We start from the raw sequence: 13,769 nt of genomic DNA, 5'->3' as shown, positions 1-13,769 counted from the left end.
AGTTTAGTAAACTGAACGAGGTAACCAATTACAACTGCAATTACAACCGCCTGTCAGTGTGTGATGGATTACTGCTGACAAGCATTGTTCACCCTTTGCCCAGCAGGAGATATTGCTAGAATTTCGGTAGTATTCGACTACTAGGAGAGAGCCTGTAGAAAACTACCACAGGTAAAGTTACTAGATGCTGAAGCAACCAATTCTGGTGTGTGTGTGTGTGTGTGTGGTTAATGGAAAAAGGAGGGCACGCAGTTCTTAGTCGCGCTGGGTGGATTCACAGATGCTGCTGTAATCAAATTACTGGTACTATATTACGCCATAGTCTGGTTATCAGGAAAACAAAAGATTTCATACTTTGGACACTAGGAGCGCTGTTCTCATGACCAACATCCTGAGCTTACAAATATTCTGTTTGAACATTACATAAAATTAACTGCCCCCAATAAAGACTAACTTATTATTGGATAAAATTCTGTGGTAGAGTTGTGAAGACAGGATACCGTTGTGAAGGTGGGACATTTTCATATACTACTTCTTTGAGACATTGACAATATTTTTGAATAGTCATAGGCACATGTGTGTGTGTTTGGTATTGCATCACTGATGTGTTTGTACTTTTGTTGAGATTTTAACTTCGTATTTCAGTATTTTTTATTGTAAAGTAGTTACTCTTGACATTTCAACTTCTCTTCTTGTTGTAGTAGTGTTGTCATCAGATGGGGACGAAGAAATTAAACCGTCAAAGTGTCGCTGCAATTCATGCGACGATCGTAGTCGATCACAATTCATAGTGATCAAGCCACGATCGTGTACAATTCAAGAGACGACCGCAATGTCTCAATAGTTGTAGAATTCACGTCCTTACCGTTCGATGTTGATCCGAATTTTGATCAAAGTCATCATACATGCATACTGGCGGATTTTCAAACAAAATACGCATGCGCGAGATTATCCTCGCGCGCTGAACTATGGGATTCATTGTGGTTTGCGCATTGCAGACGACGCAGGCAGACGATAATTTGCCCGGCAGTAGTTTTACAATGTTGACTTGTAATAGCTTGTGTATGAGATGGATTCTGATGAAAATTAGTATATCCAGCGCTGTTATTGATGGTCCGTTTTCGGAGTGTACTGTTCCTCAACTGAAGAGGTGGTTGCAGTGCCGTAACGCGTCTGGACGACCGTAAAATAGATCTAGTTGCCAGGTAAGTTGATTTACGAGACCGTTCATTTCCACGCTATCCTACTATGATGTCTGTTTTTTGTGTATTTTCATCATTGCAAAATAGTTTCTTATTCCATAATTGTTAATTTTTGTAAAAATACAAACAACAATATACGGTGTTCAACAATTTGGCACTCAAAGTCGATAGTATGTTTGTAAACTATAAGTATTTCATTATCATTCTGCGTCAGCTAGCTGGTGGCACTGGTATATCATCAGATCAGTACTACTGTAGGCCAAAAAAATTGTGTGGTTCCGATTACGCTCAATTTTAGAATAGGTGGGGTAGGTAGACGTTTTATTTTATTTTTTTGTACATATATTTTTTTCATATGTGAGTGTCTAGTTCAGGTAGCTATGTTTACAGTTTTTTTCCATATGGTCTCTGTGTTATTGCTATTGGGTTCTCATCAGATGTACAGTCATTACAGATTGGAAGAACAGTTTTATATTATGTTTAAGTTCGTGTCAGTTTCCGCATCCACTATTTCTTGCGAGACTTCACAATTTTGGCGATTTTATTTTTTTTCTCGAATACGTAAAAAAATGTTTAGGTTCGGCGTGAAAAACTAGGTGGGGTCGGGTAACCGGAACCAAACAATTTTTTTTTTATTAGGCCTTAGTCTTGCTTGCAGACAGGTGGTGCACGCGTTTCGCTCAAAAGGGACGTCTTACTCCATACATGCAAGCGCCGGGCAGGACTAGTATATCATTATATCGGAAGTCGAGTGTCTAGTACCACCGCACGAGAAATGAAATTTAAAAAAAAAATAGGTTTCCATTTGGTGTTTTACTGTAAAAATAGAATGGAAGCGTTGAATGACTTCTGTGTGATTTGTTTTGTTGAGAAATGTTCAGCGACGAGAAATATCACGAGTGGTGGCGCTAGCTGCTCCGGCGGGGAACGTCAAGGGCCATGTCGGTGGCAGTAGCCCTAGCTAAGCCGTGATACTGTGCCAACTTGACTTGACTTGGACGCGTCGATGGTAAATCTAAAGTCATCAGTATCTGATTAGATTTGTTACAAGTATACACTAGTTTACTATGTAATGTATATAAAAAATATCACAACCTTATATTTTCGCGTATTCTTTTGTTTTAAAGATGTAAATTGTATAGTGAAGATAGAGAAATGAACAAAATAGTGGTAAACCCAGAAGATGTATGTGAACGACAAGTAAAACGTAGTGATCGTGCAGAAGCATCATGGCAAAACCCAAGTGGATGGACCACTTCATTAATTATTGTTCTTGATAATTCTGGACATGGTACAATTAATTTAGTTGCTCGGAGGTAACTTGGAAAACCATAGACAAGGTAGATACAATATGTTTAAATGTGGGAAAGTTAGGAACTTACTGTTTCAAAAAGAAGACAGTGACACTATCAAAGTAAAGGCAGTTGTTAGTGCAAGTTACAGAATCGAAGAGACAAGTACTGCGTACGTGTGCATGGATACAGCCAAGTGACAATGTTAGTGCAAGTTGCAAGTGTTTTGCTGGAAGAAAGGGTAGCTGCAAACCTTTATAAGTTAGTGAAATATAAACTCAGTGGTATTAAAGCAACTCCAGAAGCCATAGCTTGTACACAAAAACCAAGACAATGTGGCATTGAAACTTCAAAAGTTAAAATATCAGATCGGTTCGATGATTTGATATTTGAAGTATGCAACAAATAAAGATGGTGATAAAAAATATGAAATACACACAACGGAGACGTGCTTATAATTGCTTACCACCAAGTAAACAAATAAAAAATAAAAAATTGTGCAACTTGATGAGGACCTTAGAGGATGCCAGAGGATATGGAGTGAGACATTCTTACAGGTTAGTGAACACCATCAGAGGTAAGTTATTACACCACATACTTTTAGCATTATGATTACAAAAGGTCTCTTCTTCCACTTGGGATTTAGTAAATCCAAATTGGAGAAGATGACATGTATTAATCCACGACGTACCTGTCTGCGATTAATCACGTCAAACATGGAGTTTCATAATTTTCAAATCCATATCTCGAATAATGTCATATTTGTTTGGGATAAATTTGAAGGTCTGATGGACTCGCCTGTAGCCGTAGGCATGCAATCCCGGTATGCAATATGAATGGTCGTTTTTGATGGCATTCAACAAAGTGCTTAACTTTGATTGGAAATCAGAGTTCTGCAAAGGCTCGACCTCCGAAATGTCCATCTCAACGCGCGCACAGACCCGCTTGCGATATATCCACATTTTCAAGGGATCTCCTTACTAAAGGACGTCTAGGTAATTTAGTGGGAGTTTTCTTCAGTGAGAATTCAGTATTTTTTCCATGTAATTTTTCATGCCTCCTATGAAAGGGGTACTACATACGCGATGGCCAGCTGTTGGTTTGAACTCGCTGCACTTGCATCATTCTACAGAATTTAAAAGATGGCAAGTCTGCAAGTCGCGACGATCGTTAGTCGGCTTTCCGTTTCTGACGGCGCATGCAACGCATTATTTGATCAGTACGAGGTCCGAGGCGGGAGGATAGTTCTGCGATTGTCGTCTGCTACGCACAGCATTTGTATTGGAATTCGTAGACGTCGGTAGACTCCAATGTGTAGTTTTCAGATATCGGTAAAAAGGGCAACTGGCGTGTTCCCTTTCGTTTTCGACAACGTTGGCGTGATGGGGGAAATATTAGGATATTGGCTACGGCTATTAGTAGGGCCAAAATCACGTCGAAATGCGTGGATTGTAGCTGTACGATCGCATCATAAAAATCAACGGTCATGGCAACCAAGTGTCCACCAAAAAGTGTGTGACGTACATTTCGTAAACAACGTGAAGAGTTATGTATTCCAACTATCTTTCCTTGGCATAATGACAAAGGCACACAGAAAGAAGGGACAGTTCAAGTTGTAAACAAAGGTTAGTTTAACTTTGAGATATTATTAGGTATCGTCTTCCCACGTGACCAAGTGCTGCAGCTGCGCCGGTCCAGCTGGTCGATCATGTACTACATAATGTTGTAAAATCATGAAGTTGATCATGAATCATTTATCAAAATGATGTGTAATATGTTTTAGAAGATTTTATTTTGTCACCCTTGAATTGAATAGAGTACTTACCACAAATTTAATAATTATATCATTTGACATTTCAGAAAAACACGGCCAGGGACCGGAGTCAGATCGTAATACAACGCTGGAAGTTAATCGAAATCATCATGAGTTGGAAGATGAATATACACTGTGAGTAGACCAGGTGGGGAGCTATTTATTTATTTATTTATTTATTTATTTATTTATTTATTTATTTATTTATTTATTTATTTATTTATTTATTTATTTGTTTATTTGTTTATTTATTTATTTATTTATTTATTTATTTATTTATTTATTCATTTATTCATTTATTTATTGCATTGCATTGATTTCCTGTAATTAGAATTACTACTTTGCCAGATAATGTGCCACAAGGAAGTAATGTAACTTTACGTTCACATGTTTGTGCTGCCACTTACTGTTTTGTAAGCATATGTGTGTATATATGTGTTGTATTAAGTTTGTCTGACTTATTTTGTGTATGAATGTTGTGATAAATCGGAATGCTACAAAGTGTACATTCAGCATATTTCTAACTTGGACAAAACTTTGTATGTATTTCAGTGTAAGACATCTAGTTGTGACATAAGCTGTAACTCTTTCACTGGGACAGAGACTAACAGTAAACAGGTAATGATTATTTCCTTATCAGGTTATTCAGTATGGTTGTGCCTTATCATATATTAGAGCATTGAACATTAACAGATGATTATTTATATTCTACAATATATAAATAGCATTTGGTCCAATGTCTTAAGTGATGCTTCAGCAATCAGAATAATGACATTTGTTTGGGATAAAATTTGAAGGTCCGATGGACTCGTCTGTGGCTGTGGGCATGCAATCCCGGCATGCAATATGAATGGTCGTTTTTGATGGCATTCAACGTAGCGCTTGACTTTGATTGGAAATCAGAGTTCTGCAAAGACTCGACCTCCGAATTACCCATCTCAACGCACAGAGTCGCTTGCGATATATCCATATTTTCAAGGGATCTCCTTACTAAAGGACGTCTAGGTAATTTAGTGGGAGTTTTCTTCAGTGAGAATTTAGTATTTTTTCCATGCCTCCTATGAAATGGGTATTACTTACGCGATGGCCAGCTGCTGGTTTGAACTCGCTGTACGCATTAATTATTCTACAGAATTTAAAAGATGGCAAGTCTGCAAGTCGCGACGATCGTTAGTCGACTTTCCGTTTCTGACGGCATGCAACGCATTATTTAATCAGTACGAGACACGAGGCGGGAAGATAGCTCTGCGATTGTCGTCTGCTACGCACAGAATTAGTAGACGTTGGTAGACTCCAATGTGTAGTTTTCAGATATCGGTAAAAAGGGCAACTGTTGTGTTCCCTTTCGTTTTCGACAACGTTGGCGTGATGGGGGAAAATATTACAAGTTTCCAGTAGGGCCAAATAACGTCGAAATGCGTGGATTGTAGCTGTACGATCGCATCGTAAAAACCGGCGGTCGTGGCAACCAAGTGTCCACCAAAATGTATGTGACGTACATTTCGTAAACAACGTGAAGAGTTATGTATTCCAACTATCTTTCCTTGGCATAAGAACAAAGGCGCCCAGAAAGAAGGGACAGTTCAAGTTGTAAACAAAGGTTAGTTTAACTTTGAGACATTATTATGTATCGTCTTCCCACCTGGTGATGCAGCTGTGCAGGTCCAGCTGGTCGATCATGTACTACATAATGTTGTAAAACCATAAAGTTGATCAGGAATCATTTATCAAAATGATGTGACTGTGTAATATGTTTTAGAAGATTTTATTTTGTCACCCTTGAATAGAGTAATTACCACAAATTTAATAATTATATCATCTGACATTTCAGAAAAACACGGCCAAGGAGTCAGATCGTAATACAACGCTGGAAGTTAATCGAAATCATCATGAGTTGGAAGATGAATGTACAGTAGACCAGGTGGGGAGCTATTTAATTATTTATTTATTTATTTATTTATTTATTTATTTATATATTTATTTATTTATTTATTTATTTATTTATTTATTTATTTATTTATTTATTTATTTATTTATTTATTTATTTATTTATTTATTTATTTATTTATTTATTGCATTGCATTGCATTGATTTCCTGTAATTAGAATTACTACTTTGCCAGATAATGTGCCACAAGGAAGTAATGTAACTTAATGTTTACATGTTTGTGCTGCCACTGTTTTGTAAGCATACAATGTATGTGTGTTCATGTGTGTTGTATTAAGTTTGTCTTTGACTTATTTTGTGTATGAATGTTGTGATAAAACGGAATGCTACAAAGTGTACATCCAGCATCATTTATAACTTTTTGACAAAACTTTGTATGTATTTCAGTGTAAGATATCTAGTGGTAAAATAGGCTGTAACTCTTTAACTGGGACAGAGACCAACAGTAAACAGGTACTAATTTCTTTTTCCTTCAACAATCAGAATAATGACATTTGAAATATAAAACGAGCTGTAAGGTACAAACTTTAGACAGTGCAAAGATGCGGGCAGTGGTGACATGACATCTGCATTTGTATAATTGGATGCTAATCCCAGACCTCTCTACGGTGGTGTACAAGGGTCGGGTTTTTTCTCGAATGATTGATTGATGCGCACGCCGTGACGGGGCGCCCTCACACATCGGTCACCCTTCCCACGGTAATAAGAGGCCGATGAGGGCGGAACAACACGACGTATCTCACTTTCTATCGTACACCCTGAACAATATTTAATCACCTGTGAGTGAAGTTATTTATATAGCTGTAAACACAATGTGGAACAATAAATCCAATCAAAATGATTTTCGGGTCACCACACTAAAACTAGCGCCCCCAACACGATCACGATTTCATCTTGTGACTGTACTACTTATGGATACAATCAACCTCAAAAACATATATAATTATGTCTGATTATTAGTATTTTAACAATTTTCAGTGAATATATTTCGATAGACTCCTTAGGTCACGAGTATTTTACCTCCTCTAAAGCGTAATTCATGAAAAATCGAGAAAATAATGGCGATTTTGAACGTTTTGACTGATATTTCGACCGCCGCAAAACCAGTGACGTAGACACGAATAGTCGTGACGTAGAATGGCCAGCTGGGTATATAATCCATGTTTTCTGTGCAATGACAATATCTCGCTTACGAAATTGGTTGCCATCACAGAGGCAAATGCCATCAATAATCTTTTGTACGTGACTTTTGGGTGACAATGGCTTTTACTATCCAAATATTAATTATTAGTTAATGATTGGGTGAAATGGTATGGTAACATTGGTATATTTTGCAATTTTGGAAGAGTTTGTGCGTGTTGTTCATGGCCATAGGTTGAAACGTTCGTTCGTTACTCATTTCTTTATTAAATTCATATCGGCCAAAAGGCTACATACATAAACAACTGACAACAGAAACTGTACTGGTAAATACCAAGTCTGACACAAAAACTGACACAGGATTACTGAAGAGAACTCTAAAGTAAGCAAAGAATGGTGAAAACTGAAAAGATATAGGTTGTCGGTAAGCAGAGCTGTTACTTCCAGTAAATCCCAGGCTGAAACAGCGTCGTCTGGGTTGACGATGTGTGAGGGCGCTCCACCAAGGCGTACTTTACAGACTACATACACCTTTGGGCGACCAACACTTCAAATGTCATAATTTTACATATTTTTGTCGAGTCAGACGATAAAATGTAAGAATATCAATAACAGATTTCGTCGTGTCAGGTGACGTTTTGTTTCAAGCGATTTGGCGTATATTGTTACAGTGTAAAATTCGATACAACTGGCGTTGCAGTCGTGCACTGAAAGTTTTCGTGAGAGGCATTGACACCAGTGTAAAATAAATATTTTCTCTAATATGAAATCGTTATCTGTCTGGACTAAAATATCTGGTTAACGTAGAGTTCTCGTTGTACAATGAAAGCCATTTGTGTAGAAACAAAACGAAGTGCGGCTCCACAAAAATCTTATTAAAATTGCCTGGCAAGGATAAGGGGATATTGCGTCATTGATGTAAAGTATCTAAATTCAAGAAACCATCAAACTTCATGATCTGATTAATTATTTCTGTTGTTATGACAACGCACGTAATCGAATTCGATGAGTTTGTGTATTTCTCCACTCAATGTTAAATATCCATATACGTGTAGATCGTATTGACTAAATTTTATTGTATAGGCCAGCAACATGCCGCACGCGTTCTGTTCCTCATCAGTCGTGTAGTAATATCCCACATCATAATACCGTCCTTGCAGGGGTGTCACTCCTAGTAGTTTCATCACTAAACCAATATAAGCATCTTCCCACGGCAAGTATCGCACGAACTCCGATGTTGAGTAGATCTCCGCCACAACATCGAAAGAAAGAATATAGGCGGGCCCCTCCAAGTAAGGCGGGTAGGTAGATTCTGGAAACACTTCATACGATGTATACCATTTTGAATCCTTCGTTCTTATTGGTTTTTCATGACGAAATCTATTGCCTTCTGCGAAATCAGTCTTTGGCGCCTGCAACAGTCTTTCCACAATGTTGTCTGGAACCAAAGTAACGTCCCTCCCGTCTACTTTCATAACATACCTCGTTTGAGGGCAAACTAGACTCACCCATTTGAAACCCATAATAGTTTTCAAAGTTAGATTATAGTAGCTGTCCACAAAATCTTCCTGGATGATATCTTCGTGGATTTTATTTTCCAATTGTAACTTTCTTTCCAGCCTAGGATTGTTCACGGTTCCTAGCAAAAACATGGTGATAACATTTTTCCCATCGACAATTCTCTTTCCACCCCAGAATCGACGTATCGCATCTCGGTTTTCTTTTTCTTGGTGTGTAGTAAAGACCAGAATTACAAGGTACACATCTGGAGTCAATTCTCTGCAGACGTGTGAGTTGTTCATGATGAAATCGAAGTTATGTGCATTTATTTTTGTTGTTGTACTGTATAAGGGAAGACTGGGTCTACTGTCCGAGTTATTGGTATTGTTAGCTAAGGTTCTTGTCTGCGTCCAATTTGATATTCTCGTTTTCAAGTGTTTGTCTCGCCCTTTCACTACGTCAAATCTTTTTCTGTGCTTCTGTCTGAAATTCGAGATTTTTCGTGCTTCTTTAACACTTGTGATAAAGTTCTTTCTATCTGTCCGAATTTTCTCAAAAATCTGGTCATACGTCTTATTTCTGGCTACTTCGTCCTCATGTTTCGGTATTTGTGTTGCGTTCCCATGACGACTCCGTAGATCGTGTTTCAACACAGTAGATATTGTATCGTTAGTGTTTGGATCACCGAGGCGTAATGTTAGTTTTGCTTTGTCACTAATCCGAAGTTTGACGATTTGGGACGAGTTTGACGAGGGCGCTCTTTTGCTTTGAGGGGTGTAGAGATTTTCCAAATCCGACTGACCAGCTTGAAAATATAGGTATGCTAAACCTATTAATGAAAGAAATAATATCCATGAACATTTCCTCAAGCGTTTCTTTCTCCTTATAACGCCAAAAATGAGTAAGTTATTGTTCATTTTCATTGTCCCGTAAAGTATGTGTACCCCTCGTGGTTGCAATTCCTGGCGTATTTCTATACTGTTGGTCTTCTTTCTCCGTACGTGTCCGAGTCCTCTTCAGAGGTCTTGTTTATTGGCAGTGACGTATGCATTGACTTTGGTAGTCAAGGTAACAAGAAAGCGATGATTGGCATCGAATCATGTCTTCAAAGTTCTCCGGATCGTCCGTGTACAACCTGTGAGATACGAACAGTGGTTGAATAATATGGGTAGACACAATAAACAAAACAACGATAATTGGGATCGTTGTAAAATAGATCTATCACTGTTAAAAGTCACAGTATTTCTGATATCAAAATAAATGAATGTATGACCCATTTCAAAAATATTATTGATCCATCCCCCTATACTATTTCCCCTGTCCCTAGGTGATTCCTGTCCTCTCTTCTTAATTTCACTTTCAGTATACCCTCTCTATTTTCTTTTTGTATATGTGTCTCCCCTCCCCCTCTCTCTATCCCCTCTCTCTGTGTCTCACGCCCCCCTCTGTCTCTGTCTCTGTCTCTAGCTCTCTGCCTCTTGCTCTCTCCCCCCCTCTCTCTCTCTCTCTCTCTCTCTCTCTCTCTCTCTCTCTCTCTCTCTCTCTCTCTCTCTCTCTCTCTCTCTCTCTCTCTCTCTCTCTCTCTCTCTCTCTCTCTCTCTCTCTCTCTCTCTCTCGTCCTCAAACAATTAGCTATGAATTCTCTACCTCTCTATGTGTGTGTTCAGAATGTGTCGTAGCCAACATATGTTAATGTACAGCTAAGCAAATTAAGTGTGTTGTTAGAAACAAAGTGACACTTCAACATTCTATGGAAATTGTGTAAGTCTGTAATCCGCAATTTTGAAGAAGGATTTGTAATGATTGACCTGATTGATTTACCTTTCGTATGAAGTTGTGATTTCTGACTGACCTAGGTAACACAATTAAAGTATCTCATGTTACACGTTCAGATTTATGACTGAGCTAAGTGGTGCGAATCATACTTTTTGTAGCAAGTGATTTATGGCCACCCCTCAGTGGCAAAATTATAACTTAAGCGGCAAAATTATACCGTTCGGAACAATTTGTGATTTATGACTGACCTACGTCGTAGAAGCATACCTTTCGTCGCAAGTTGTAATTGTTATGACTGACATGAGTGGGATACTGACTGACAAAACTATACATTTTGTTGCACGTGCTGATTTATGACTCACCTAAGTGGTAATAATTGTATCTTTCGTGGCAAAATATATTTGTTATGACTGACCTAAGTGTCACACTGTTACACCTTTCTTAACAAATTGTGATTTTTATGACTGACCCAAGTGGTACAATTACACTCTGTCGTAGCAAATTCTGATTTTTTTTTGTGACTGACCAAAGTGGCAACATTTCGTCTTGGTCGTTAAATGAGTCCCGATCGTGTGAATCCGCACCTGTCACGGCAAATATTTATCAATGAAGTCACCTTCCTGTAGTGCGAAATTCTCATTGCCTTTACTTCGTTGACGATTCGTATTAAAGATTGGTGTTTTTAATTCATCAATCATGCGAAATAATATGAATAACATGATGTCGAACATTGCATTTATAAATGATCTATTGTGACGTGCAGGAAACTGATTAAAAGCAACAATAACGAATTTATAGTTGAGGCGTCTTTAGTATTGTAGCCGACATTTCTTGTTTGTACTCTTTTGAAAACATCAATACTTTCAAACAACGATCAACCATTTATTGATTCCGCTTATGTCACGGTGAATTACAGTCACATAACACTGTAAGTTATTTCCCGCTAAAATCATCTGTACACAAAATCGATAAATCCTCACTTTTGGGAATATTTCGCGCCTTTCGGTTTCATTTTAGATTTGAACTGTATAATAGTAACCAACTTGACCAAATCATTGAAAATATTAATACCTTCAAACAATAATCCATCATTCATTTATTTATTCGCAATATGTCACGGTGCAAGTTCAATACAGTCATTACAACACTGCCAGTCTTTTCCAGCTAAAATCGTCTGGACAAAATTAACATTTTTATGAATATTTCTCACCTTTCGACATAATTTTAGATTGAAAATATAGTGATCATCTTTATTAACAAAATAGTGTAAACATTTTGTTCAATTGCAAATTAGTCTAGTTTACATGCAGAACTCTAACATAGTCGAGTCTCCAAATATGCGCATGCCCAGTAGTACAAAAGGGTGACGCGTGTCATTTAGTACGCTTATAAAAACATCATATTCTCAAGCTGTTGAAAGTGTATTTATCTTTTATTGAAACAGGCGGACTAATCAATATTGTAATCAGATGAAGATGTTACATGATGGCGAACTATCCAGGAAAAAAATCAACGACGAAAAAAAATATTTTGTTGTCTGCTGCGAGTAACAATGAAAATGTTCTTTCCACAGTGAAAAACATGATTCCTAAAGTACGAAATTGTACGAAACCATAAATGCAATTAATTAGCCGCTGATAACATATTGATCGAAAGACTGTTTTCTTTGTCAGTAGACTGTATTTTACCTTTACGACCTGAAAATTGAATAACAGCACAAAAAAATTGAAGCATGAAATATTCAAAATGCATTCTTAGGCTAAAGAGGGGAGATTGGTTTTCAATTTAACTTCGAAATTGGACTGGCAATGAAGTGGAAAAATATATCCCGAAATTGTAATTGTATATGCAGGTATAGTTTGTAATATAAGACCAGTCCAGGTTTTGGCATGAATCATTACGATGGCTATGACTCACTTTTCCCTTGATCCCATTGTTAGCATTACAATCCTGCTCTTGGCGGTACCGAGTATTCTGTAATAGGAATTGATGCAGTACCTTTTAAGACGGCTATTCCATGTTGCTTCACCAAACAGAGTCTAAAATGAATATTTCTGCGATAGGAAATATTTTCCAAAGCCGTTCTCCCGAAGAAATATTATCGTAAAATATCATAGCGTAGACATAAGCTTAGTAGTAACCGATTTGATAATGTTGTGAACTCTGTCTAACCCCCCACGAAAAGAAATATACGCGGGTGCGTTATAATCACCATAAATACAGCGTGCAATGCATTTTGAGATTTCATGTGTGTTTTGTAGTATATGTGCATTCGTTGTGTGTGCTATAAAGAAAAAAATAGCTCTCACCTCTTAGATAGAGTACCAACGTAAGCTTACTACTGATATCGTCTGCCGCTCTGTATTCTTTGTTGACGCGAACTGCAATAAATTTACGGCGGGTGGGTTCTATTGCTGTAACTGCCCATTAGTAATCACACCTCTCCAGAAAGAGGGATTTTCTAATTTTAATAATACATGAAACTGTCACATTTATCAGGTTGATGTGTACTTTCAGTGAAAGCTTTGAATTCATGAGTTATACCGCCTTTCTCCGGTTTCCTACAGTGATTATCCAAATAGTACTCGGAGTGTGTATGCCAGCCTGTACTACTGTGTAGTGGGTGACCTGAGGTCACCATTTGAATGTACATGGTACGTAGTAACGTACCATTCATCATCTAGCCATTCGTTAAATTCACCGTGGCTGTGATCATGGAAATTTCCTTTCGGTCGGGAAACAAACCCAAATTAAAAAAAAAATACGAATTCTAAAATGCTCCATATAAATTACCAATTCTTTGCGAAAAATAAGCGCGGTCTCATATTCGTGCGCAGGCTACTTTTTCTGCCAGTGCTGAATTAGACCTTATTCATGTCCACGATATTTTTTTTCATTTCAGGAACATACCTAAAAGTATCTCATAAAAATGCGCGCCATATGATAATTTTCAGATATAAATAAATCTCGATAAATTGACGACAACATTGTCTGTGACGCGAAGAGCAGAAATGGTCTCTTTATTGAACAAGACGATTGAAAAGCTATTTCAGAAACATCGTCAAAATATACATCGAAGGTACCTCAGCCGACACAGCC

This window comes from Glandiceps talaboti, chromosome 21 (genome assembly GCF_964340395.1).
Source record: "Glandiceps talaboti chromosome 21, keGlaTala1.1, whole genome shotgun sequence".
NCBI lineage: Eukaryota > Metazoa > Hemichordata > Enteropneusta > Spengelidae > Glandiceps > Glandiceps talaboti.
This window is presented reverse-complemented; position numbering follows the sequence as displayed.